This window comes from Bombus pascuorum, chromosome 10 (genome assembly GCF_905332965.1).
Source record: "Bombus pascuorum chromosome 10, iyBomPasc1.1, whole genome shotgun sequence".
Taxonomy (NCBI): domain Eukaryota; kingdom Metazoa; phylum Arthropoda; class Insecta; order Hymenoptera; family Apidae; genus Bombus; species Bombus pascuorum.
In genome coordinates this window covers 12,816,704-12,841,189 of record NC_083497.1, presented here as the reverse complement: position 1 = coordinate 12,841,189, position 24,486 = coordinate 12,816,704, and the positions used below count along the sequence as shown (strand labels likewise).

General features: G+C 40.3%; 1 protein-coding gene across 4 annotated transcripts in view; it reads right to left on the bottom strand.

The window, feature by feature from the left end:
- The window catches only part of LOC132911076 (putative polypeptide N-acetylgalactosaminyltransferase 9), a 297,826-nt gene that overhangs the window by 103,620 nt on the left and 169,720 nt on the right, over positions 1 to 24,486 (bottom strand). For all 4 annotated transcript variants that reach the window (XM_060967466.1, XM_060967462.1, XM_060967465.1 and 1 more), the window contains one exon: positions 15,148 to 15,245. The gene's annotated coding sequence lies outside the window, so the exon portion shown is untranslated. The remainder of the gene's footprint in view (positions 1 to 15,147; positions 15,246 to 24,486) is intronic.

The following is a 24,486-nucleotide window of genomic DNA, read 5'->3' as shown; positions in this document are numbered from 1 at the left end:
AACGCGGAAATTCCAGTGAAAATGGGCGTGCGTGAGAAATCACGTGCTGCAGGGTCGTGGGTCACGAGGCCATCGACGAGAAGACTTTACGTGAATTTTAAGCTCCTTTGCCGACACGTACCGCCTTCGCTTCGGTCACGAATATTTCGACTTTGATGATTACGACTCCTTTGAGGAACGATGCACCTGGATTTCGATTAGGCTGATACGACTGCGGTGAAACATGGCCTAGCTTAATTATTTTGAGTGGCGATTACGAGTAGGTTGGTTTCGGAACGAAGCTTTTGATCGACTCAAACGAGCTACCGATCGTGGTTTTATGTAGAGTTAACAGGCTCGCAGAAATTGGGTTTCAATGGAGAATTATACGCGTACGCATCAAGTTGGAATGTGCTTTTGAATGCGGTGCTAATGTTTATTTGAAGGCAGAATTAGCAGAATAGCTGAGCCACTTATTCATCTCCAGTGGTATTTTGTTAAAAGCCACGGATAATTGTATGGTTTTATTTAGCCTTCCAAGCAGGTCCATTGTCTATATCATATTTCTGAAAAGCTATTTCCAGTATTCAAAAAGTTTTGTTTAATTTTCTCATCAAAGGTTTCATCGAAGACTCTCCCTTAACACGAGTCAGGTGATTCGAAATCAATTACAAAACATTCCATAAACGTTGTCGATGATTATGAAAATAGTCTAAGTGAAGGAAAATGAGTTTATCGCTTATTTTGCGTTGCGTCCATTCACACAACAAGAGACCGAATGTAGCCATTCAAAGTGGTAAAAATCGTGGACTTGTGTTGGTCGTTGCATCGTTGCAACAGAATACAGTTTATGCGATGAACGCGAAGCTTTAAATATCTCCAAATGAAAGATGTACGACTTGAGCCACTTTCGTAAGTACAGAATTCTTCCACGTTTAGTAACAAGCTTTTACTCTGGCAGAAAATTTTTGCAGAAGTCGCCCTGCTCTAAAATATCTGCAACACTGTGATGAAAAAATGAACGAATCAAACGTCGATCGTCAAGAATATCTCCGAAATTCAGGAATCAATTACCTCCTAACGAGTTTACCATCCTTTTAAACGCAAATCCTCCTCCAAACCAATCCTAGTCTCGTAATAAAAAATTAGCGAATCAAACATCGATCATCAAAAACCCGTACGTCGAAAAGCCTCTACGAATTCCGCAATCAACGCGCGCGCCTCTGAAATCTCATTTACACGGTAACGGTCAGAGGGAAATCCCATGAAACGAGGTGGGCAAACATTGTGCCGTAACGAGTGAAATTAGCGGCGAGCAGACGCCGGAAAGGGAGAAACGGCGACTTCGACTTGGAAAGTTTCGCCAAGGTGCGACGACTGCTTCACGAGAGGCGATGGAGAGCATCGCCGGGCTGTCTGCGGCCGCGACGATGACGACACGACGCGGTTAATCGAATCTTCACCCGCGGGACGATTCGAGCTCGATTTCACAGGCCGTCGACGCGAACCTCCTCCGAGAGACGACGCTAATGAATTTTCGTCGAATTAACGCCGCGCACCGTGGCGTGAACGCCGACTGGCAAAGGAGAGAACGTACACATCGCGATGAAACGTGCCTTCATGGACGAAATTTCGCCTATCAAAGGATGCACCTGCTACATTTATTGGATCAGTGTAATTAACGCCATTTCCAACCTCGCGATATCGGTGGAAATTGGGAAATCAAGCGAGAACATTTGCGTTTTACTTCAGAATGCGCTTTCACATTGAACCGAGCGCTGGTTGTTTACCGACGTTTGTTTCGATCGTATTACTAAAGAATAAAGCGAGAATGTGTCGTGAAAATAAATTCAAGGCGCCGATGAACATTTTTAGCCTTCGTGACTATTTTTATAAGCCACTCGCCTTCAAATTTTCGTAGCTTAATTCCTCTCGTGTCTCATCCGATGTACCAGATGCAAACTATCAGAAGATAAATAAGTTTCACCGTATGGATCACCGAAACAGTCACCGTTACTTCGCTAATTGTAAGTCCTGCGCCGCTCAGGCTGGCAACTAAGTCGGTGCGTCGCTCAGGATGGCAAATAAGTGAGTGCGGTTATTGTCAATACCGACTAATCCGTATTCCTTAGTTGCGAAACCATTAAAATGTACATAAAATACATAAGCGCAAAACTTATACTGCGCGTTAACGAGATCAAGTAAATTTATGCTCGAGAATGCTTTATTGGAGAGTGACAAGTAGACTGGGGATATTTATGCAGTTTTGAGGAATTTAAGAATCCAAAAATCTACACACTGTGTGTAATTATAGTTAGCATGGCTGCGATATTTAGTAAACGCAACGAATCTGTGTTTAGATTCCATTTCTCTAATTATTCATAAATATATATAATTTCATGAACATTCATAGCCTAATTATAAGCATTGAAAGATTCCAGGGAAAGTTGTTCTTGGTTTGTGAAAATGAACAGAAGATCAACTTACTACTATTTCTACAGCGGCAGGAATATTCGAAAGATATATTCGAAATATAATATAATATAAAATATAATATTCGAAAAAGAAATTTCGAACGTTTGTTGTAGCTGTCGAAACGATTATTAAAAACTTCTGAACTCTTATAACTCTTCAATAAGGAGTTTTCGAGCATTTTATTTAGTCTGTATGAATATTAATTAGATACAAGTCTATTAAGTTTCGTACCGTCTAGTAACACTTTCATGAGACTAGCAGAATTTTTATCCTATGAAAATGAAACGTAGAACCTCGTAAGGAAACCTCATTGGAAGATAAGATACGTGCAAATACTTTTTCTAGACACTGTACATTTATGGCACATAATATAAATGGATGTACCAAAAGCATCGAACTTAAAGCACATCAGCCACCAAACTCACCCCATGAAAGTTCTTAGTCGGTAAAACCTTCGTCCATTTCTTAAAGCCTCAAACTCCAAGCACCCACTTTCAACCAATGATTCGCAATGGAATTGAAAAGCCTCGCCTCCCCACAGGCTTCTCACGGCGTTTCTTTTCCATCGGAGAGATCGTCGCGGTAATTTCGCGAACGTGACGCCACGTCGACGAGGGAACGGACGAGATACTCGATGCGAAACAAAATTGTGTTCCATGGGAAGAATTTGATAGCCACGACACCTGACGATCGGACGAAAAACACGAGGAATCGGGTAAGAATCGCGGTGGGACTGCTCGTCGTTGGCACGACGTCAACCGTTTTGATTACTCGCGAGACAGCCACGGTCCCAAACGTGATTCGAACGCGAAATCGAATTCGTCGAATTTACGACGGCTGTTTCGCTGTCGATCGTCGCTCGAATTTGCCTCGGCGATCGAAAAAAAAAAACGCATTGCATTCGATACCATCGCGAAATTAAACATTCTGTTCGTTCCATTAACTTGATTCTATCTCGTGTACCTTTTAATGTTTTATTCTGTTCGAACGCGTTTAAAAGTAACAAGAAAAATGTTAATCTAAAAGGAAACAGATGGATACTTACTAAAACTATCGTAAAATGTAATTTATATACTTGCATACTATATATATTTTTTTTGTTGATACTTTAAGATCTTTGAATTTTACATTTGATTCTACGCGTACTTAAGGGGAGGTTGAGAACCACTACGATTCACCTTATCGCGAATCTCTTTCTGCAGAAAATTTTCAGAAATCTCCGATATACAACGGTAAACGAGAACGATAACGGCGTCAAGAAAACAAAGTAATTCTGATAACAGGGGCAGACAGCGAAGTAGAACAAGCGAAAGTCCGTAAGCCTCTTATCTACTTTACATCCGTTCCAGTAATGAACTTTCTCGAGGAATTATCGCAATAATTATCGCAACAAAATATTATCAAAACGTCGTCGTCAAAGAAGAGTCTTCTATATTATTTCATACTAGTTTTACACGCACTTTACAATCGAGAACTTTGCGAAAGAATTATTTCGTATTTACATTATTCTTTCCATCTACTATATCTTTCTATTAATTAACACGGTCCAAGATTCGTATAAAAAGTTTCCTATACGTAAAATTACCAGGCGAGAAATTTCCAGCTGATGAATTTTTTTAATATTCCGAATCAGGCCATACTCTAACGGCGGGCGTTTCATTTTTTAAATTCACCGATATGAATATTGAATCAAGAATCCTATCGTTGTAAAAACCGTTGGCTTTTGTGCCACCGGATCGTAGGTATAAACGGATCAATAGGAATATGAATCAGCCTGTCCCTGATAAAACATCAAAGCATAATTCGAAAAAGAGGGAAGAACTTTTTGAAATGGCTTATTCAGGCTATCTACAAAATTGACTCTGAATGCTGCTACGATTCTCCTAGTTACCAAAGCTCTACGGTAGATTGAATTAGACGAGAAAACGTAAGCAAAACTAACTGCAAGCCGGGAATAATTCTTTGAAATATTTATTATTCGACGTATGTTTGATAATAAAATCTAGCAAATAGAACCCGCCTAAAAAACAACGCGTCTATTCGCAAATCATTCCTCTACCTCCGAAAATTAATACCGATCTACGTCAGAATGCCAATAGAAACGTTGCAAGCTTCGTTCCACTTAATAACCCAAAAGTAAGTATCTCGTAACAAAAAAGTGAGAGAAAAGAGATGAATCGAAGAGACAAGATAAGTTCAACGAAGCATCCACTCGAATTCGTCAAACGTACATGCGCGATGCTCTAGTTGGCGGAAGCATTTCGCGAGAACTGAGCTGACTCGAGTTCCTAAACTGCACTCCAAGTCGCCAAATATTCCGCGACGTTCTTGCACTCAGCCGGCTTTGCCCTGCACTCGACTTCGGTCACTTTGCGGGCCGGAAACTGCGCGCGAATTCCGCCATCTCCGCGTAAACTCTCGCTTCCTCTCGTCGCTGCACAGGCTAAAACCGAATTCAACTCGTTGAAACTATGTCGAGTTTCTCTTTTCTACGTGCTCGCGCCGCGCGTTAAACTAGTATTACGTCACGTGTCTTCGTTGCGGCGACGAGCTCTCGTTTTAAGCGACGCGAGTCTTTGTCCCACCCTCTTCGTGTTCGTCGCTTTAATTCGCTCGCGTGTTTTTTCCAGAAGCGGACTCGAGACGAGTGGGCATTTGGTAATGCGCGTACTGCGCGAGAACCACGAGTGTTCGTTGTGTTATCTTGAACGAGTTACGGTTGTTTGGATTGTCACGTTAGCGACGATGGTGAACAAAGAGAGGGGAACGAGAAACAAGGGCTGAGAATAGGGAAGCTTGTACTTGGTTCGTGATACGCTCCGATAGCCGAGTAATTAACTACCCTTTTGGGTGTCTTTCGGTTTCCATTGGTTGAAACGGTTTATAGATTATCAAGAATTGTATTATCGTAAGATTATCGAGAATAAAACGTAGTCATCGTGGGGCGGATTTACCTTCACGCCAAAGACGCTGCAAGCGTCGCCCATCTAAACGCAATGGGAATATAAAACGCAAATTAAATTGCATCATTATGCATCTTGCGGAAATTTAGAAACGCGGGAAAGCATTGAATTGCGCATAACACGCGAAAATGTATTACCTGTTGGAATATTTAGTAAGCGAAAGAAACCTCAACTTAGATTCCATTTCTTTTTGTTTTTTTTAGTAATTTTCGCAATAAAAAAAACATGAATTTGCATGAATATCCATGACCTAGCGACAACTTGTATATTTTTCTCCTTAATCCTTGCGATTTGCTTTATGATCTAAAAGAATTACGCTTCTGATACCACAGCACAATTAATCCGTGCGCGAATCTTTGAGCGACATCGTGACGAAGTATAATGAAAAGCGCGGATCAATCGCGAGTGTATTCCCGTCGCGTCCAACGAAACGACGCGAGTATAAATCTGTGTCCAAGTTGGAGGAAAAGGAGACGTCCACGAGATACGACGAGCATAGACATGACAGACGTGGCATGGACCGTATCCCGCTGTTTCTGGATACGCTCTCCTCTGTTGCAGCTTCCGGTTGGATGCACGCGTGCGCATTGTTGCGCTGACGTGCCGCGAGCAAGAAAAACGGAGAAGAGCGGATAAAGCAGCCGTTTGCAGAGACGAACGTGCACCGCACACGGCACACGGCATAATTTCATGTGGCGGTTGTCAGAGCTCGGTATGTTTCAGAACGATGAGAACACGCGCCGAGGACTAGGGTTACATCGATATTTGAATACGCATCGCACGTAACCGGGAACCATGTGGCTAATCGTGGAACGGCTGTGTTTTAGCCACGAGAGTTTTGGAATGGCCAATTAGAATGCTTCGTCGAGTTCACTATGTTCGCAGTTGATCTATGTTTCAAACGTATCGTCCAGGAAAAAAGAAAAAATTATTTGCATGAAAATCGCGTAAGGGAATATTGGAGGAAATTTGTATCGGAAATTGCGGATTTTTATCGGTGAAAGGAAAGAAACAAGTGACATTTTAAGCTGGTATCAAGCCGCTTCCATTTCCATAGGTAAAAGTCGTAGCATATGTTAAAACGACGTTCTCGACATCGATACAGGGACGATGTCGTGTAAACAAAAGTCTCATCGGGTTTATGCAGCTTATGTCGGCGAGGAAAAACTCTGAGAATATCCGATTCCCTGTTCCATGCGCATGCATCCGCCAGAGTAAACAGAATATTTCCGAAGCAACGTTACCGTACCAGCGATATACTGTAAAATATCTAAGATACTACGATCGAATCCACAACGAGAACAGCCGACGATTTAAAAAAGGAAATGTTCTCTTTCCTTCAAACGCTTGTCATAGAAATAAAAATAATTTATTCCTTTTATCTTCTGGATCTTTCGATATTTCTAAATTTCTTGCGAAAGATGGTCTTCGTATATTCTCATCGCGAATATCGATCAAAATAAATACCGACTAATAAATAATAAATATTATTGAAAGTAATTTTTAATTCGAGTTATTCTTAATTTTAAAACCGTGACAGACGAATTAAATCGACGTGGAACCTAAATTTTTTCGCTGAACGATAGGAGTTTGTGGAACAAGTATAAGAAGAAAGACAAATATATTTCTTGCGAATTATTCGCACTAGTATTCAAAAATAAACAGGTAGAATAAAGAAAAAGCAATTTAAGTGCGTTATCGATCGATTTTAATTGCACACGTGATAAATATTTCTAATTGAGAAAGATACGGATAACAGATTAACGAGTGCAAATAATTAATGCGGACTTTGCTTGCTATTAAAGCTTGTTGGTTATCGATGATAATAAAAAGATAACAAGAGAAAAATATTAATTAAAATTTCGGATCGATATTCTAGCTTTTATTACAGTTGTTGCTTACGAAGTTTCTTTTTTATTCGCCCATTGTTCGATTACAATGACTTAGGTTGGTTCGATGCAAAGCAGTTCCTTTTATTTTGATTTTTTGTTGAATCCCGGAAGGATAATGGTGCAGGAGGTGGAGAAGGCAAAAATAGTGGAAACGAAACCAGCCCAAACGAGCAATATTCGTCTCACTAGGAGTTACACCTCGCTGGTTACATTGTACTATTCTACAGACTGCACTTTGCGCAGTAGTCTGGCCGTTCCATATGCCAGACAGACTCTCATAGCTATTTATGGAATGAAACAAAAAGGATGTCGGAGGATGCGACCTATAGAAATTCATTCCCACGAAAGAATGCTTTTCTGCTAATCAAGGATCACGCTGACGATGCGTACTAATTTTTGCTTTCCATTTCAAATTACTATTTTCACCGTCACGTCACATATTCTATTAATATGAATACCTATATAGATACCAAGCAATTCCATAAATTAACACGTGGACAGAAATAACAATTACAAAATGCTTTAGACCTCTGGTTAAAATATGGATAACGCGAACGTCAAAAGATTTCCTCCGATTTTCCACGACTCAAAAATTCTATATCAAAATTCATATACGATTCTTTTCATCGTCAAATTTCGTGATTAAAACGTTTCGGATGGCTTAAAATGGTAAAAACGACAAAAGTTTAATAAAGAGGAGTTTGTTCGTCAAAAATGATCGGTCCAACTGAATTTCAAATCCATACAATTGGAAAATAAATTTCACATCGAAAAATATGTAAACGGGAAATCAGCTCGTTAACAACTTCATGACACAATAAAATTTTTGCAAACGAGTCACGTTGTCAACAAAACGGAGAAATATATTCGCCGAATAAATTCAATAAATGTTTAATAAGCCAACGATCGTCGTGTTACAAAATTCACGGTTTTAAATACGGTTCGAGCAAACAAAGAACAACGTTCCCATAAGTACCGGCTTCCTACTCGAAAAGAATTGTTCCGAAATTGCCCTGGGAATCGAAATCTCCGCAAACAATCGGAAACAAATTCCCCTCGGCATTCGTAGCAATTCATACCGACGTAATTATCCTGGGACGCGACACGATTCAATTTTCCGCTTAATTAACGCAAGCGTTAATACCCGAAAATCCAAGTTCCGCGATACTTTCGATCGTTCGGTTCGATTAAACTTTCCCCAAGCACGGGGTGGGTAGCGATTTATCGCGTTTCCCCCTCGTAAGACGTTATTACGCGAATGTCGAAGTTAAAACGTTATCCATCCTGCTTCCATGAAGCAATTGAAAAAGAAACAAACAACGAGAGCGAGCGAGCGAGCGAGCAAGCACGCGCGCGCGAGAGAGAGAGAGGGAGAGAGACAGAAAGAAGGCGAACAAAATTTGCGTAAAAGAAGAAAAACGAAAACGAACTTGGTCTAGGCTGATTCGTTCCTCTTCCAAGCTGATTCGCGACTCACCCCCGTCGACGAATAGCTTGAGAGAGCCCTTGAAAACGACTGCAGGGCAAGTAAAGCGGAAGAGGCAATTAATTAATCCGGCGGAAAGTATGCCGAAGAAGTTTCAGCACGTCCCAGGCCCCTGTTTCCTTCGCGAAACAATGGAGATTGCAAGTGTACCCTCGAGTAAGTGAGAAAAAGCAAGAGAAGGATAGAGAAAAGGGTTAGGGAATACTCGACTCGATTCCCGGTAACGAAGCGCGCCAGTCCTCGTGGCCGTTCCTCCGCGTTGTCGGGCGTTGCATTTGCATAAAGTTGGGAAACTTTTCGAATAAACACGAGATACCAGAAACGGCACACGAACCGGGATCTGCAGTTGGCGCAACTTTTCTCCATTTCCGCCTGGTTGCAGCGCGTCTCATCGACGTCGCCGCTTCGACGATTTCTACTGGGAAACTTTTTCGGAAATTCGGTCAACGTTTCGGAAAAATATGTAACCTCGCGGAAATTTCCTGATCGCGACGAGTTGGACAGGGAGATGGTGGACAAGATTATGGTTCGTTTGAGGTTCGTAAGAAGTTTCCGGCTGCTTTGGCCAAGTTTTCTTGGATCCTCGTTACCAGAGAAACACTTTTGGGATACTACCGACTATTCGATGGAGGAACTACAGCAGCAATAGAGTTTTCGCAGATTGTTTTCGATAGTGTAGTTATATATAGAGCGTTTCTTTCAAGTGCAAAGAATGGAATGTTTCGTGCGAACCTGAAGCAAACGAGATACGTGATACGAGAAGAAGGAGGATCATTGTGTGCAATGGAAAACTTCTCTGCATGAGGAGCAGTGGAGAAGATTTCAAAATTAAGCTAATTTCTCCGGATAGTCTTCTACAGGGTGTTTCAAACCTCAACCGACAAACTTTTCCAACTTGTTCGAGAGGATGTTTCGAGCAAAAAATGTTATGTTCCCTATACATAGATTTATCTCCGTTTACGAGATACGAAAGGGAAAGTAGTATAAATCACAAACAATCAGATGCATTCAAGCCATTTAAATTTTAACGATGATAATAATTATTATTTTAAACTATATTTCACACTGATTTATACTGATATCCTGTACATGTCCTTTCATTCATAATATCATAATTGTGATTAGTTTCCGACAAGAGTAACATCGTACTCCATAATTGATAATAAACAAGGATCGATACTATTGATTTTAAGTACTCAGTTTTCGACTGGTAATAAATTATTCATCTTATTTCTCTAATTCATAGATCGTTTCGTACCAAACGAAATGTACATAAATCACATCAAAAACCATTGGTAAAAGGTACGTCTTCAGCCGTGAGAACCACGGTTGAATGCCTTCTCTTCTGCATAGCTGCACATGGATCCGAGATATATGGCCAGCAGCGAAAGAATAATACGGTTGCCAATGTTAACTGATTCTATATGAGCCGGAGAATTTTCCTGGCCACTATAATGATGTTTCATGCGAGGAGAAACACGGCCCTTCCGGGAGCCATGCTACGTCCATGGGGGAACGATGCACTATTTAGATAAGCCAGACTGCGATCAGCTATGGTGACAGGGAAATAACGCGAACCAACACCGTGAACATCCATGGAGCAATTAACGTTATCTCGTTCTTTTCCTGTGATCTTCGTATTCAATTCATATTTTAGATTTCTACTCTTATTCATACGAGGCTCGCGATACCATGTTTATAATTATTTTCATTTCTCTATGATAATAGATTAATTTCTACGTAAGGAGGTATCGCACGACGTAAACGTCTATTAGGAAAATTGAATTACTTTTAGTAAAAACGCAGAAAGCTTTAATAGACTGATATCTCTGGCCGTTATTCAGACTGCGAGCAAATGAGCTTTCAACGTAATAACGTAGGAGGCTATTTAATCATTAACAAATATTTAACTATACCCTTAAGACAACAGCAATTTCATCAGCCGGGGATTCTTCGTAAATGAAGCTATTAATGCTCCAAGTTACCGAACCTTGGAAACTTGAAGAGGAGACTGTTTTAGCTTTATGGAATTCCAAATCCAACAAACGGCTCAACAGTTAAACGAACTTAAGAAGAGTTAATGTTACGCGAGGAATTCACAGTGCCACAATTAGAGTACAAATACAAGAAATATTACCTCTTCTTACGTTTTCTTAAACTCTGGTAATTAAGAAACTTTACATTTCAGCAACTGGTTAATATAAATTCGAACGTTTCTTTACGAAATAAATTTGGAGAAGTTTGTTGGAAAGGATGTCATCCTTCTCAAAACTCATAGTTCAGAAGTTTATTTGATAATCTGAAATAAACGAATAATTGAAAAGGTAACTTTTACGTAGTTTAGAATACACTTTATGTAACACCGTACGCTAAAGCAGACCGATGAATTCATTACGGTAAACTAATGCGTTAAATTATGCCCCTATTACTTCACACAAACGTTCACAAAATAAATATGAAGTAGCTTAACTCCGCGAAACACGAGCTTTCGTAACGGTAACTCAGAAAACCTCCCAATTAACCATTTTCATTCTCCTAATTAAAAAGGACGAAGTAGAATTACGTGCGAGGTTACAGAAAGCCCGATTAAAATCTCGCACCCGTTTCAACCGACAAAGCTAAACGAATAAACACGGTTGAGGATGCACGGAACATCCGAGTCCGAAAAAACAGGCGGAAAGTCACGTCACCCTCGTAACACGGCATCCCTTCTGTCCGTGCGCAAACCTTCGCGGAAATTTTCCTCTCGTTACAGAAAATTTCGTTTACCTGTAAAAAGTTGCTTGGGCACGCACGAAACCGTCAGCATTTGTTATTCGACATTTTAATGAAATACATGGCAAGAATTTAATTAACCCTTGGTCGGTAATGATAAAAGAAGGCGCACATACCGACTACTATGCGTTTAATCTTGTTGCAACGCCGGAGTCAACTCGTTCCTGTTTCTTTTTTCTTTTTCTTTTTCATATTTCTCGCGGTAACTCCTTTGTTTGTAACGTATCCGCGAGAACGCAACCGCGTAACGCTTCGCCACCTATCCACGAGCCAGCTTTTTCAGGGTTGAAATACGCTCAGATTTTTTTTTTTTTTTTTATAACACGAGAATAATTTCATGTGAATTTTATATACAGGCTATTTCTATACGATTGATATAAAGCAAATTATTCTACATAATAATAATAAGGAGGAGGCTAAAGTGTTTTTTCGACTCAAACTCTGTTTTCAGGGGGGTAGCGCAGGAAATTGAGTTTGAAAATTCATCGAGCACGCGTGCACTTGGATAACTATAGACTGTATGATGGTATTACTATTGGATACGATGGTATTTTAAAGCAAACATAAGTAGAAAGTGTAGAGCAAACGTTTCTCGTTTCGAGGCTCGTTTTCGAAAGAATCGAGTTTGGAAATGTATATATGTAATTTTTCAACTATAGATTGTGTAACTATACTACAACGGGATGTAAGAGCATTCTATGAGCAAGTGCTCTACAAATAATCGCAGAATAAAAGTTTTGCTTTTAAGGATTCGTTTCCGAAAAAAATCGAACCTATGACCGTTGATAGAGTGTTCTGATTCGAATCCAATTTTATCGAAATCGAGATCCCGATCGAAAAAAATTTTCTTTTATTACTACATATTATATTATTAATATTAATAATATAACGTAGCATTGTGAAAAACGTTGTGCGTTATTCCGAAACGAGGCGCTAGTAAAGAAATCAACACGAGTCGATGCTTCGTTAATTTCGAACGTATCACTCACGGACACGCAAGTTACCGAATGTCCCATTGGTGATAGCACGTGTCGTCGACAAATACTAATATTCCGCATGGTGGGCGTTTCATGTACGTATCACGGGAAATAACGACGAAACATACGACTGATTACAGGGACTATCGGAATGTGCACACGAATGCACCGCAAGTGTTAAAGTGCAAATGATTACCAATGCACCAGTCAAGTTTATACAAATTCAAACATTTAACTATCGAGCGGAACGATCGTGAAAACTTATCCAACTCGAGCCAGCAAATTACGAAAACTGTCACGACAGCCACTATTTCTAACATTGAGCATGAAAATCACTCAAAGAAACGATACTCGTTGCATCGTCCAATGTTTCGTTCTGCCAAAGACCTTTTAAAATATATTTTAATTTTGCAATTATTTATTACATCATATTTTTCGTCAACATTTATACGATCATTTATCAAATATTTAAATATGAATTTATTACTCGGGGTAATAATAAAATAAGTTTATACGAGTTAAAATTGACACGAACCAGAAATTATATTACTTTCCTAAAGGAAACAACTCTTTAAATATTTATTATCGTTTTAATAAATTAAATTTAAATTGAATGTATCGCGCGAATCTCACAGAGTTTTCTATTTATCTCCTAGATAAATTTGCCAGGAAAGAAAGACCAAAATGGAGGATAAAAAACAGGAAACAAAAGACGCTGAAAAGGACCGGAACGGTAACAAATCGGCAAACCCCGTTTATGGAAACAAGCGGGCAGAGGGAACTCGTAAAAAGTTGATAAAGATACGAGAAACGTGGCAAGAAGAAAACAGGGGACGCAAGCAGAAAGTAAAAGCGTCACGAGGTACGAAAGACGGACATATTCGCGAAAAAGTCTCGCGGATTTGTCTTGTTCCTTAAAGCCCGTTACTTTTGACCATGCTGGAATTAAACAGCGAAAATGTTGTCGACGAGAAACGAAAACTGACGCTTACCGCGGAATATCACGTTTAAATTCCGCTCTACGTACCAAGATTACTTTTGACAGAAACATCGAAACATAAACCGGTCGAAATTGTCAAGCAAATCGAGTCAAGAATATAAAAAACCTGTCAAGTTAGAGAGATTATTTAATCTTGCAAAAATATATTGAAATATATGTGGAAATATTTCACGAAAAAGCGTTCCATATTCCTTAATTTCTTGAAAAGTGATCGAATACTTGTTCCATTCCAAAAATCAAAATGGATAGATATTTCGCGTTCTTTTCGGTACAGAATACTTGCAAGAATATTATCAAATAACTGGTAAAAAATCGTGTAATTAAAAAAAGGAAAGTTTCGTAAATGTTTCACTTGCTTTTAAAAGTCCTCGACGATCTCGTCGCTTTTTCGAACATACACTGAAAAATCAACGCCTGTCGCAATCACACTTTGGAGAAAAAAGAAAGCTATCTTCGATAACTTTGTACACACTGTCGATCAATTGAAAGAACCATCGTGGCTATATATACATAGCCATCTATAATAATAGCCATCCTATTTCCAGCCTGAAACCAGCAAGCACGCTTCGCTCGAACATTCTCATTGTCGCTGTTCGGCCATCAACAATTTCCCATCAAACCCGCATTTACACCTCCAATCTGAAAGGCAGGATCCTTTTTAATAGCCTGGGCTCTGGCTGTTCGAAGAAGAAAAACCCAATTTTGCCGATGAAGTCGGCCCATCCCCGGCCGCGATTCTCTTACCCTTTGTTCCCGACTGAATGGTAGGCTCGATATCAATTGAAACGTTCCAGAGGAAACGGCTCCATCGGCTCGACCAACAGAAAATTTTTAATGAAAGTCGCCTACCCGAAGGTAAGAACGAAGAGAAAAGGGAGAGAACGCGTGGAAACTTCTACGAGAAAGATAAAACCGGTGGATTCGTTGGAGAAAAGAAAAGTCGAAAAGAGGAAAAGAGGCAGAGTGGCGGTGGCAGAGGGAAAGCGAGCCAGGGTAATCTCTGACATCTTGTTACAGCTCGGCACAAGAAAGAGGAAGCCTCGGGGGATGGAGGGGTGCCGAGACCTCTTCGTGGCTGCGTTCAATTAAAGCGTCACCTCGCGCAGGAAACTTTTATATGAATGGTTTTCATTACGTCGCGGACTTATTAAAGCCGTCTTCGCGCGAGCATTAATATCCCTCATCCAGACGAGTTTTGTTATCAGGCCACCCCTTCGTTCAACCGTCCGTGCTCCTTGCTGGGAGCCAGGACGATTCTATCAGCCGTGGAGCCAACGAGCACGATGGACATTACTCGACTCGGTCACGTGCGAATTAATGGACTGATTATTTGATTCATTGAAACGAGAGAAATGGTAAATGGTTTGGAAGTAAGCGGGTATCGATACTTTGCATTAAAACGATGCATCGAGACTTTGGTATTGTTTGATGTAACCTAAGTGGAGGAAATTGTTAGCGATTAATCGTGGAATAATTAACGGATCGTTGGTTTCCCTTATTTTGCGGTTCTTTTTTTTTTTAGGTTCAACGAAAGAAGAAAAATATAAGAGCCTGGAAAATAGGAGAGAATTATAACTTTTTGCTACTTAAATTCACTCACCGATACTGCTTATAGAAATTCACACAGCGGTTGGTTGGCAAATCCTTACTTAAGCGAAAAGTATTGTCTCGTAAACTCGCACTGAACAACACCTTAACCTGGAACAGCAAAACATACAATTCGTTGTACTAATAAGATACATTTGTTTATGCTTAACCAAGTAGAAAATCTATGATATCTATAAATTAACAGTATGGTATAAGAAAACATGTATAACAATATCAGTGATAAATCACGGGATATAATATAACACATTCGTGTAGCTATAACAGCCGACAGATGGATGTTGTCAGAAACGAACCGCTTAGATCCAAAAATAAAGCATCCTTATCCACACTCGTAGCGCGATAAAATCATAAAACGTCCAACGCTATTTCATTTCTAAGATTTAAACGGTCATAAATTATCATAGATAAAATATCTGCCGGCGTAACTCGCCTGCGGAATACGCAGCAATATCCTGTAATCTTGCGTTCGCGAGCATGTACGTTTAATCTTGAATGGCGATCGTTTATGCTACGCACGAACACTTTACTACTTCCCCGTTCCAATAACGATTCTCCACAGAACAACTGCATAAATACAGAAAAATCGTTTCAGACACGTGGACAATTTTTCGTTTTAAAATCCCTAAACTGTCTAACGATATAACCAAATTGTTGGATTCTAGCCAAAGTCTACCGAAGCTTTTTCAATTCCTCGGATCTACAACGCTGTACCTGAAACTGTAGAACCGTTAACTGTGCTAATCGCCTGCACTGCTGAAGCAAAGTTAAACGCGTATATAAAGGAAAGAAAAAATGTTTTGTTGTTCCACTATAGTTTTCTTTTTGTGATTTATCCATGCTCATCGCCACATTTCGGAGAACCAATTTTCATCATTTTATCAAGTTCCGTTTATACTACGAATCATTTTCTTAAGAGTTGACTCCAGCCTATGTTACGATAAAAGGACCTTGGAGTTGTCGACGCTGCACGAAACTACCTCCGCTTGGTGCACGTATACGTGAAACAAATTTTGTGTACGAAAACAGCGACAAGCTAGCAAACAAGCTAGGTACACTATTCCAGGCACTCTATTCGCCCTCGATTCCTTAAGGAAAGCTCAACGACGGAACCCAATTCATCCCCGAAAATAACACACAGCATCCACGTAGCCGACTAGCCTAGATCGCGAGAAAGCAGCCCTGTAAACGGAAGCACGACTTTTAACGTGGCGGATTAATTTTTAAGCGTATAAATAACTCTCTCACGGGGCAAAAGGGACTTTAGGTCGAGCGTGGCTGAACAATGGCGTCTGCTGCTCAGCTGCCGGAAAAGAGGCTTTTGAATCCAGCGTACGGATATTAAACGTCGTTGGACGACGAAGCCAGTGAAAACTCGAAACTCTGACCGAGCTTCGCGGTGTAACAACGTGAAAGCCATAGGACGAGGAGAAAGGGTGACGAGAGAAAGAGGATGTACGTACGTCTACGGGAATTAGGATCGTACGGAAGTAATTCCGCCTAGCGGCCTGACCTTCTTGATTTCGCCCAGTGCTCCACGTTTCTACAGTTTCTTCGCGCGTACAACGAAGAATGGAAGAACCGAGTTTCATCCTTCGAGTACGACCAACGTAACGGCAGTTTCGCGTGGCATCGTGTACAATGCACGTGCACGAACTCGCTTATAATTTCACGCCGATGCAAACTGTTCGATCGCGGGAAAGGCGAGGAAATAGCAGTGACGAGGTGAATGTCGATGCGAGGCGCGAGTTTTGAGTAATTGACCGAGATTCAGGATGATTACAGTATCGGCAGAGATACGACTAGAGGCTACATTCTCGATAAAGAAACGACTTCTGGTATCTTTCGCGTTCATACTTTCGTTGCAACTAGATTATTACATATACATATACTTAATCTTACGAATTTTGTTTAGTATTGGAATATATCCTTTTTACCTTCGAAATATATCGTTCGAACAATTACGCGAGGTTTTCGTCGGGCAAGCTTACAGCACGATCGCCTGGAAGGCTACTTTTGACATGTTATGAACTTGGTATTTCCAAAAGGTAATTTTGAGTCGTATTGTAATAAATTATTGTATAAAAGATAAGGTTGCCGAGGTTTCTGACCTGGAGAAATATGGCAACCTTCCTGGCAAACCAAACACCTTACGTTGGTTCAAGTGGTTCAAGTAGTCGAATGCTGGACGATAAAAGTGGCATCAGAAATACTCGACTGGAAGGAAACGATCGCGGCGTCGTATTGGAGAGGCGAGCCCGTGTTCGACGTCATAACAAGGCGGAAACGAGAACGGTTCTCCTTTCTCCATTGCGTTGCTAATGCACTAAAGCTTGCTGGGATGCATCGACGATGTACCGTGTTGGTGTAACGCGAGAAGTATGTAAATTAGCAGATAGAAGGCGAGCAATAAGTTGGAAAGTGAAGGTAAGTTCGCGAGATCACGTGTTTGGTTTTTGTTGTTCGCGCCGAGACGAAGAGAAATGCTAATTATAACGTGTCATGGCTTCTAATGACGATGTAAATTTTGCTCTTTACGAAGATTGATCTACATTCGACCAAATATAAATTATCACTTCCTAAATCCCACTCACTTTCGCAAATTTCATTACGCCTATTTATCCAGCATTTTTAAATAGGACTTTTGCTAAAAGAGAAAATTGATACGAACCTGAATATCGATAACAAATCTCTTTGTTCGCATACTACGAAATAAAAAACTGTCGAACGTGTGAAAATTCTGCATGGAGTATCGAATGTATCGAAATTTGACCGAAAGAGAGAATAGTTTTGTTAGATACCAATGCAATATTTGTTTCTTTGTTCTGTGTGTGAAATAAATTATGCAAGGAAACCGGAGTATAACTGTTGCAACCGAATTTACTGGATATAAAAAATGTATCTATAGGACCGATCAATCTACTACGTTGCATAAAATATGATACCACGAAATTCTACGCATTAGTAAATGTCTCCGAGCAAATGAAATTGATACTTCAGCGACGTTGGCAAAATTAATGAAAACAGTAAAACAAACGTAAAATCTTTGATAATTCAAAAATGAAAAGGCCACGATCTCTTAATTTGACCAGTTGATTCAAATGAAAATACGTTCGAAATTTTAAACTACCGTCAGTTTTCGCTACTTCTCTTTAAACAAATCTGCGAGTATTACGGAAACCGGAATAGATACACGTACGAAATTCCAACACAAACGATAGAGGTTCTCTGTAAAAGGAAGAAGAAAATGTTAAAGAGAGTGTAAAAAAATCACGAGTTGGAAAAAAAGAAAAAACAATTCCTTAGAAGTGATTCGTTGAAAAATCCGAAAACTTGGAAATCCGAGACGTCTCGCGTCTTAACTTTCTCCCCGCGATTCCCAAAGTTTCCTTTCCCAAAAGCTTTCAAGAAAGACCAACGCTTTCGAAGATCGCTGCAGACCGATAAAAATCCCAAGACAGCACGGAGAAGCTTGAAAACACACGAAGAAACCTACGGATTCACCGAACAATGCCGCTACGTTAATGCGTCTGTAAGCGATAGCGTTCTAGCCGTTAATGCGAACAACGAACAACCGGTGTACCAAGCAAGAAAATGGTCCTTGGAAAACACAACTTCTTAACAGCGTCGTGTCGTGTTACACGGTGTTCGCGCATGAAGTAACACAGAAACGAGGCCGGTTATTCTATCCGGCCCTTGGAATCGTTACAAGCATTCGTTGCGACTGAATTACACATACGCGGGCCATACTTTTTTTTACCGACGTTTCTTTTGCACATAGAGGGAAGTCGCACGTGAAATTTCAAAGGGGAACCGTAAGGCTTTGTGCGCGCGCTAGACAAGCCGCGTAAAATAAAAAATTCTTCATTTTCCATTACGATTCTTCTTGCTTGAGAACCGTCTAGTAAACGCGCGGCAAAGCGGTGAGATGTATCCAAAAGGGAATTTTCAGGCCTATTGGAAATTTTGGGTTTTCAGTGGAGACGCGAGTACGATACGGACGATTCTAGAGAATGCGATTCGAGAGATAAAAGAAATTACATAGTGTCGAATATTACATGGGAATATACAATTATCGAACTTCGCATAATTTTCTTGAAATCCTTCGAATTAGAAATGCGCAAGTATTTATTTGAAAGGTAAATCCTATTATCAATAAATTTGATCAGTTTTCTTCCATCGGACGCAAAATTTTTATTCATCCAGAACGTTCTTTTTTTTTCTTTTTTTTATTTATTTATTTAAATACACGGAAAAAATCCAATTCCCTCAAACTGCGGCATTCAAACCCACGATAGTTGCAGTTGTAATTACGAACACGGAGAAAAGGTCTCACTCCAATGCTTCGGCCAACCAATCCCAAATCAGAAAAAATACAAAAAAAAAAAAGAAAAAAAAAGAAAAAATAGGGAAGGAGACAGAAGCAAGAAAGACGAAAAAGGACCATGGAAAAAAGGACGGCGAGAGAAATAGCGAGGCAAAATAGTTTGTCAAAAATGAGTCGAATTCCGCGCCATCGATGTCACGCGGTTGTTTGTCGATTTTTCTCCCACATCTCGCCGCTCTCCGTGGTTTTTTTTAAAACCTGAACGCTTCTCACTCTTCCTTTCAACCTGATACACCGCAATTCTCTTTTGCCTCGTGGATCGCGGGCGCGCGTTTCAAAGCGGATTTTGCGGAGCGTGACGGCGTTCGAACGTGATCCTAGCAATTTGTCGCTGCGGCGCATTCATCGCTGCGAATCAAACCGATTAACGGCGGAACCGGCAGTCGTTGTATTCGGTGGCCGACCCTCGACCCGCCAAACCGTTCCCGCGCTAACGGTGTACAGCCTAGCTTTTTCCTTTTCCAGCTTTTCCGTGTCCATTCGGAGACGTTTTCAGATAAATTTCGATCGAGAAATTCAGGCATGAAAGGGCAAAGGTGAAAGCTAAGGATTAACTATCTGCATTTTATTGGCCTCGATCCATAGCTAGGCTCTAAAAGTCGAGAGCCAACGAGTCTGCTGCAAACGTTCGAATTCGTTCCGAAAGAAACCTCGAACGAAAGAGATCGACCGTGGAAAATCCCCTTCCGCGCTCTTTCCAAGTGATTTCGCTAATACTATTTGCGAGTTCATCGGTACTTTGCCCGATGGAGAAATCTTGACTGTGACTTTTTAAAGATGGGAGGGGAATAAGGGGGGGGAGGAGGCGAGAGTCCATACGAACGGAACGGAATTATTTTTTCACGATTGCGAGAGCAGGTTTTGATTTCGATGGGGTATTTGACGGATTTTCTGGCGAGGAAAAATATTGCCGAGATTCTGACGAATATCCCCGATGAAATGTGTTTATGGAGGTTTGAAAGATTGGTTTTGCCGACCGGATTGCAGCATTTTTTTTTAAGCAAATGGGATCCTTTCGGATTTTACGCGTGGTTATGTTATTTCATATTCGAATTCTGCTCGAATTCCGATCAATTTCAATGAATATGAAGATACAAAAAGTAACGTTAATCACACCACTCAATGCATATCTTAACAACATAATAGATTTACAAAGCGTGCCTATCGCTTCTGCTGTGAGAAATATCCATCGATTATTCGCAGGCAATAACTACCGAGGAACACGTTCGTACTTGCAATTACTTTGTCTACCTTTACGTAACCGTTGCACTGCCTCTTACGTTTACTCGTCCACACGATTCAAATCGTTAAATTCTGCTTGCAAATTACACAACGGAGACCTTTGGTTCATTGACATTTATACTGACTCGACGGACAAAGCGATTTTTCCAATCGTCGCTTAAGAAACGATCATAAATCGAAGAAGGAAAAGGAGAAACTTAAAACAAACACGGTTCTCTTTGAATCTTTCACTTCTTTTTTTCCTCTGCTCTCTTGCGACATGGAATTACACGTTCGCTGATCGAACGCATTTACAAGCGGCGAACAACGCCGTGAAAGAGCAAACGAACGGATCTCTTAATCAAACTCGAGCGTAAATTACCAGCTCTTGACGTTTATTTCGGCTGCATTATTAACATTGCACTAGCTGTTTGGATATTTGCATGCAAAAAGCCGATTCGTTTGATACCTATCCAGTGTAATTTCCGTACAAGTAGGCACTTTAACCGCAATACCACACCGTTATTTGTCGTCATTCGAAATTGAAAATCGGCAAATTAGACCCGGTTTAGTAAAATAGAAGCTTCCCCCACGTTTTAATTATCGAAATCTTTTTACCGAAATCTTTTTTTCGAAATCCAATTATCGATGTTTGACGAAATGATTTATTTAGAATTTCCGACATCTAATCTCGTTGATCGCCTAAACGAGTGATTTCAGCGATGATCTTTTCATTTATTATTATTTAATAAATTTAATCTTGAAGTTAAGATTAATAATCTGTGGAAGACACAATGTTTATGTTAAAATAATATTCAGTGATGTTTATTAAACAGAACTACAGAACAAAATGTATATAAGCGAGTGATATAATCAGCAACGTACGAAGATTGTTGATTGTTGGCCAATCATTCTCAGACTAGACATACGTAGTGATCCATGATCCCTTAAATACTTTGAACCCCACTCTCTATACAGTAATGAGTATGACCTGTGTAAGTGTCCCGTTCAAATGCCTGTGTGGGTATCCGTGTAAGGATATTTGTGCCTATGCGTGAAATATCGTTGTATTTCAACATTTATAAATATTCCAAACTTCTCTGTACTCGCAAGAGTACCATTGATATTTTCTTTCTCTTCCGAAAAATTACTATATGCAACGGAAAATGATTTTATTCTGCAAAAGTAGTTATTATGCTCTTTAATATGTATATCCCACTGATCGATCGAAATGCGTAAAACGATACTCTTGCCTCTTTCGGATGGACGAATAACCACTAGATTTATCCATACGATTTTATAAAAAATCGCGTATCGACTATCCACGCGCTATTGACCCTGTCCCAAAGCTGAGAACCATCTTTTATGCCTAACGACGAAAGATATACGTTCGAGTCTACTAGAACACGACACGTTCGATCCATCGTCGATCTTCCTCCCCCGTTTCTAGAATCTGCGTTTACATGGTTAACCCATTAGGCTAATCCCGCTTGTAAATTCAACCAGAGAACCGTAGCAACTGCATTTTTTCGACAACCATCGTTTCGCATTCCGATTCATCTCGATCGACCGTTCGAAAAACGGGCAATTGAAAAGTTAGAGTATGAAAAGTACGAAAGACGTTTCCCTAAGCGAACTAGTGTGAAAAATGAAAATTCACGAGGCGAACGATCGATAGTGTAAAACTACGACAAGAAATTCGGTAAAAGAAAGATAATTAATAAATTTGAAAATTGTGAAATATCTAAAATAGTTAAATTTTTACATACTGAAATTTAATAATCTCTTCTCTTCGATAAGTGATTTTTTTAGTTTGCGCGGATATTAATTATAGCTGGAACTTAAAAACAGGCGCATCGATTTGCCCTCAATTTCATCTATTTTTAAATAAACGATCGGTCAGCGAGGAACACGCCATTCGCTTTTCACGCCATCTTTTGCGTGCTCTCGGCCTTAATTCTTACGATACGATGTGCATCACAGTCAAAGGAAGCTTTTTAACCGGTATCGTAAAGAGTTTCCCTTCGCCGGAGATAGAGATGAGGATTTAACTTCCGTTCAAGGCCTGCCTTCTCTGCCACGCAATTAGGTTTTAAATTTTTAGTTTATACAATGTCGAAATCGAACAGAACTTGATAGGATTTCTTTGCAACCAGTTCGCAGAACGCTCGATATTCCAATTTCCTTCCTAATAATCTGACTTGTCCGTGCCTTTTCAAAGTGACGTGATATTTCTTCCGATAGCCTTTTATTTCTTTTAAAAATATCTTAATTGAAAAAAGTTGGCTATAAAAATGAAACCTTTGAAAATAGTGGCGAGAGCGTATTACTGAGAGTAATTCGCGACAAAGAGCGCGAGAAGTAGCGTTTAAAATGAAAGTAGGCCACCTACCATTATTCACTTGATGCAAATAGGAAAAGTAAAGAAAATGAACAAATGGGCTTCGCACGAGTTAAGCGACACGCAGCAGCCGAAATGGATGTACACGGCCTCTTCGTTATTTCAGACGAATAAGCAGGCCGAATTAGAATATGAAATTTTATCTCATTGCTCCGACCCTCCACTTACGAATGATTATTCCTTCGAACGCCTAAACAATTCTCCAACGAACGAATTACCTCGTAATAGAGATACAGTAATAAACAGCATTGGCAAACATTTTCTAATCCTTCGTTCGAATAAATTCAAAGTGCGAAATTGCGCACAAAATACGCATAATATGAAACGGAGTATAAAGTGTCCAACGTATAGCGCTTGCCATAATACTCGATGTGTAGGTAAAATAATTTTCTACCGAGCGTTATGAGATTGGTTTCCCAGAAACAATCGCGCAGCTATTGCGCTTGTACTTTGCACTTGCACATTACACTCGCACTTTATACTTACGCTTGCACACTTGCACTTTGCGCCAATGTTTCGCGGACATCCTACCGCGGTTCTACAGTTTTAATCGTATCCGCAGAAGTACGAACTTGCATAAAAATCCATTCTCTACTCAAGGACCACTCGAGGAATTTCGCGGGCTATAGCCTTTAAACTTAACCTTCTTACGAGAGGTCCGGTAAACGCGGTGTTACACAGACATACTTCCGTCGAAACGACGGAACGCCGATAAGGGACGAGGTGGAACGAAAGTGTCGTTATTATTAAATAAAGTGTGGCGCAAGAGGCGGCTGGGCTAGTCGCCGGTTATCATGGAGGACGAGGAAGAGGGATCATGCATAATTCAGCGAAAACTTGGCTCCCCTGACGGGATAGTAGACGAACAGCCCGTGGTATCGGTGCATCACGACGCGTAGAATAACGGCACTCTGTCCTTTGCCTCCCGCCACGAGCTGTCTACCCGCCCCGTAATCTTTACCGAGCCATTAACGTCCAACAACTTTTTATACGCCCGTCCCGGGAACTCGATTCAACCTGCACTCTGTTGCGTTCCGAGGTGGTACGGTGTTCATCAAGTTCGCATCATTCAGACGTAAATCGTATCGCTTATGAACGAAGAACATGCATATATGCACGCGATAACAGAGTTATCATACTAAATATCGTTCAAAGCTGTTGCACGTAATCGCGTTAGAGGTAGATTTGATTACCAAAAATCTCACATAGGGCAATAGCAACTGTATCTGATAATAAAATAATAATACGACCTTCTTCGTTCATTGTAGATACAGAAATAGAAATTTTCCTATAAAATAATTTCTCATAACTTGATAAAAGTTCGC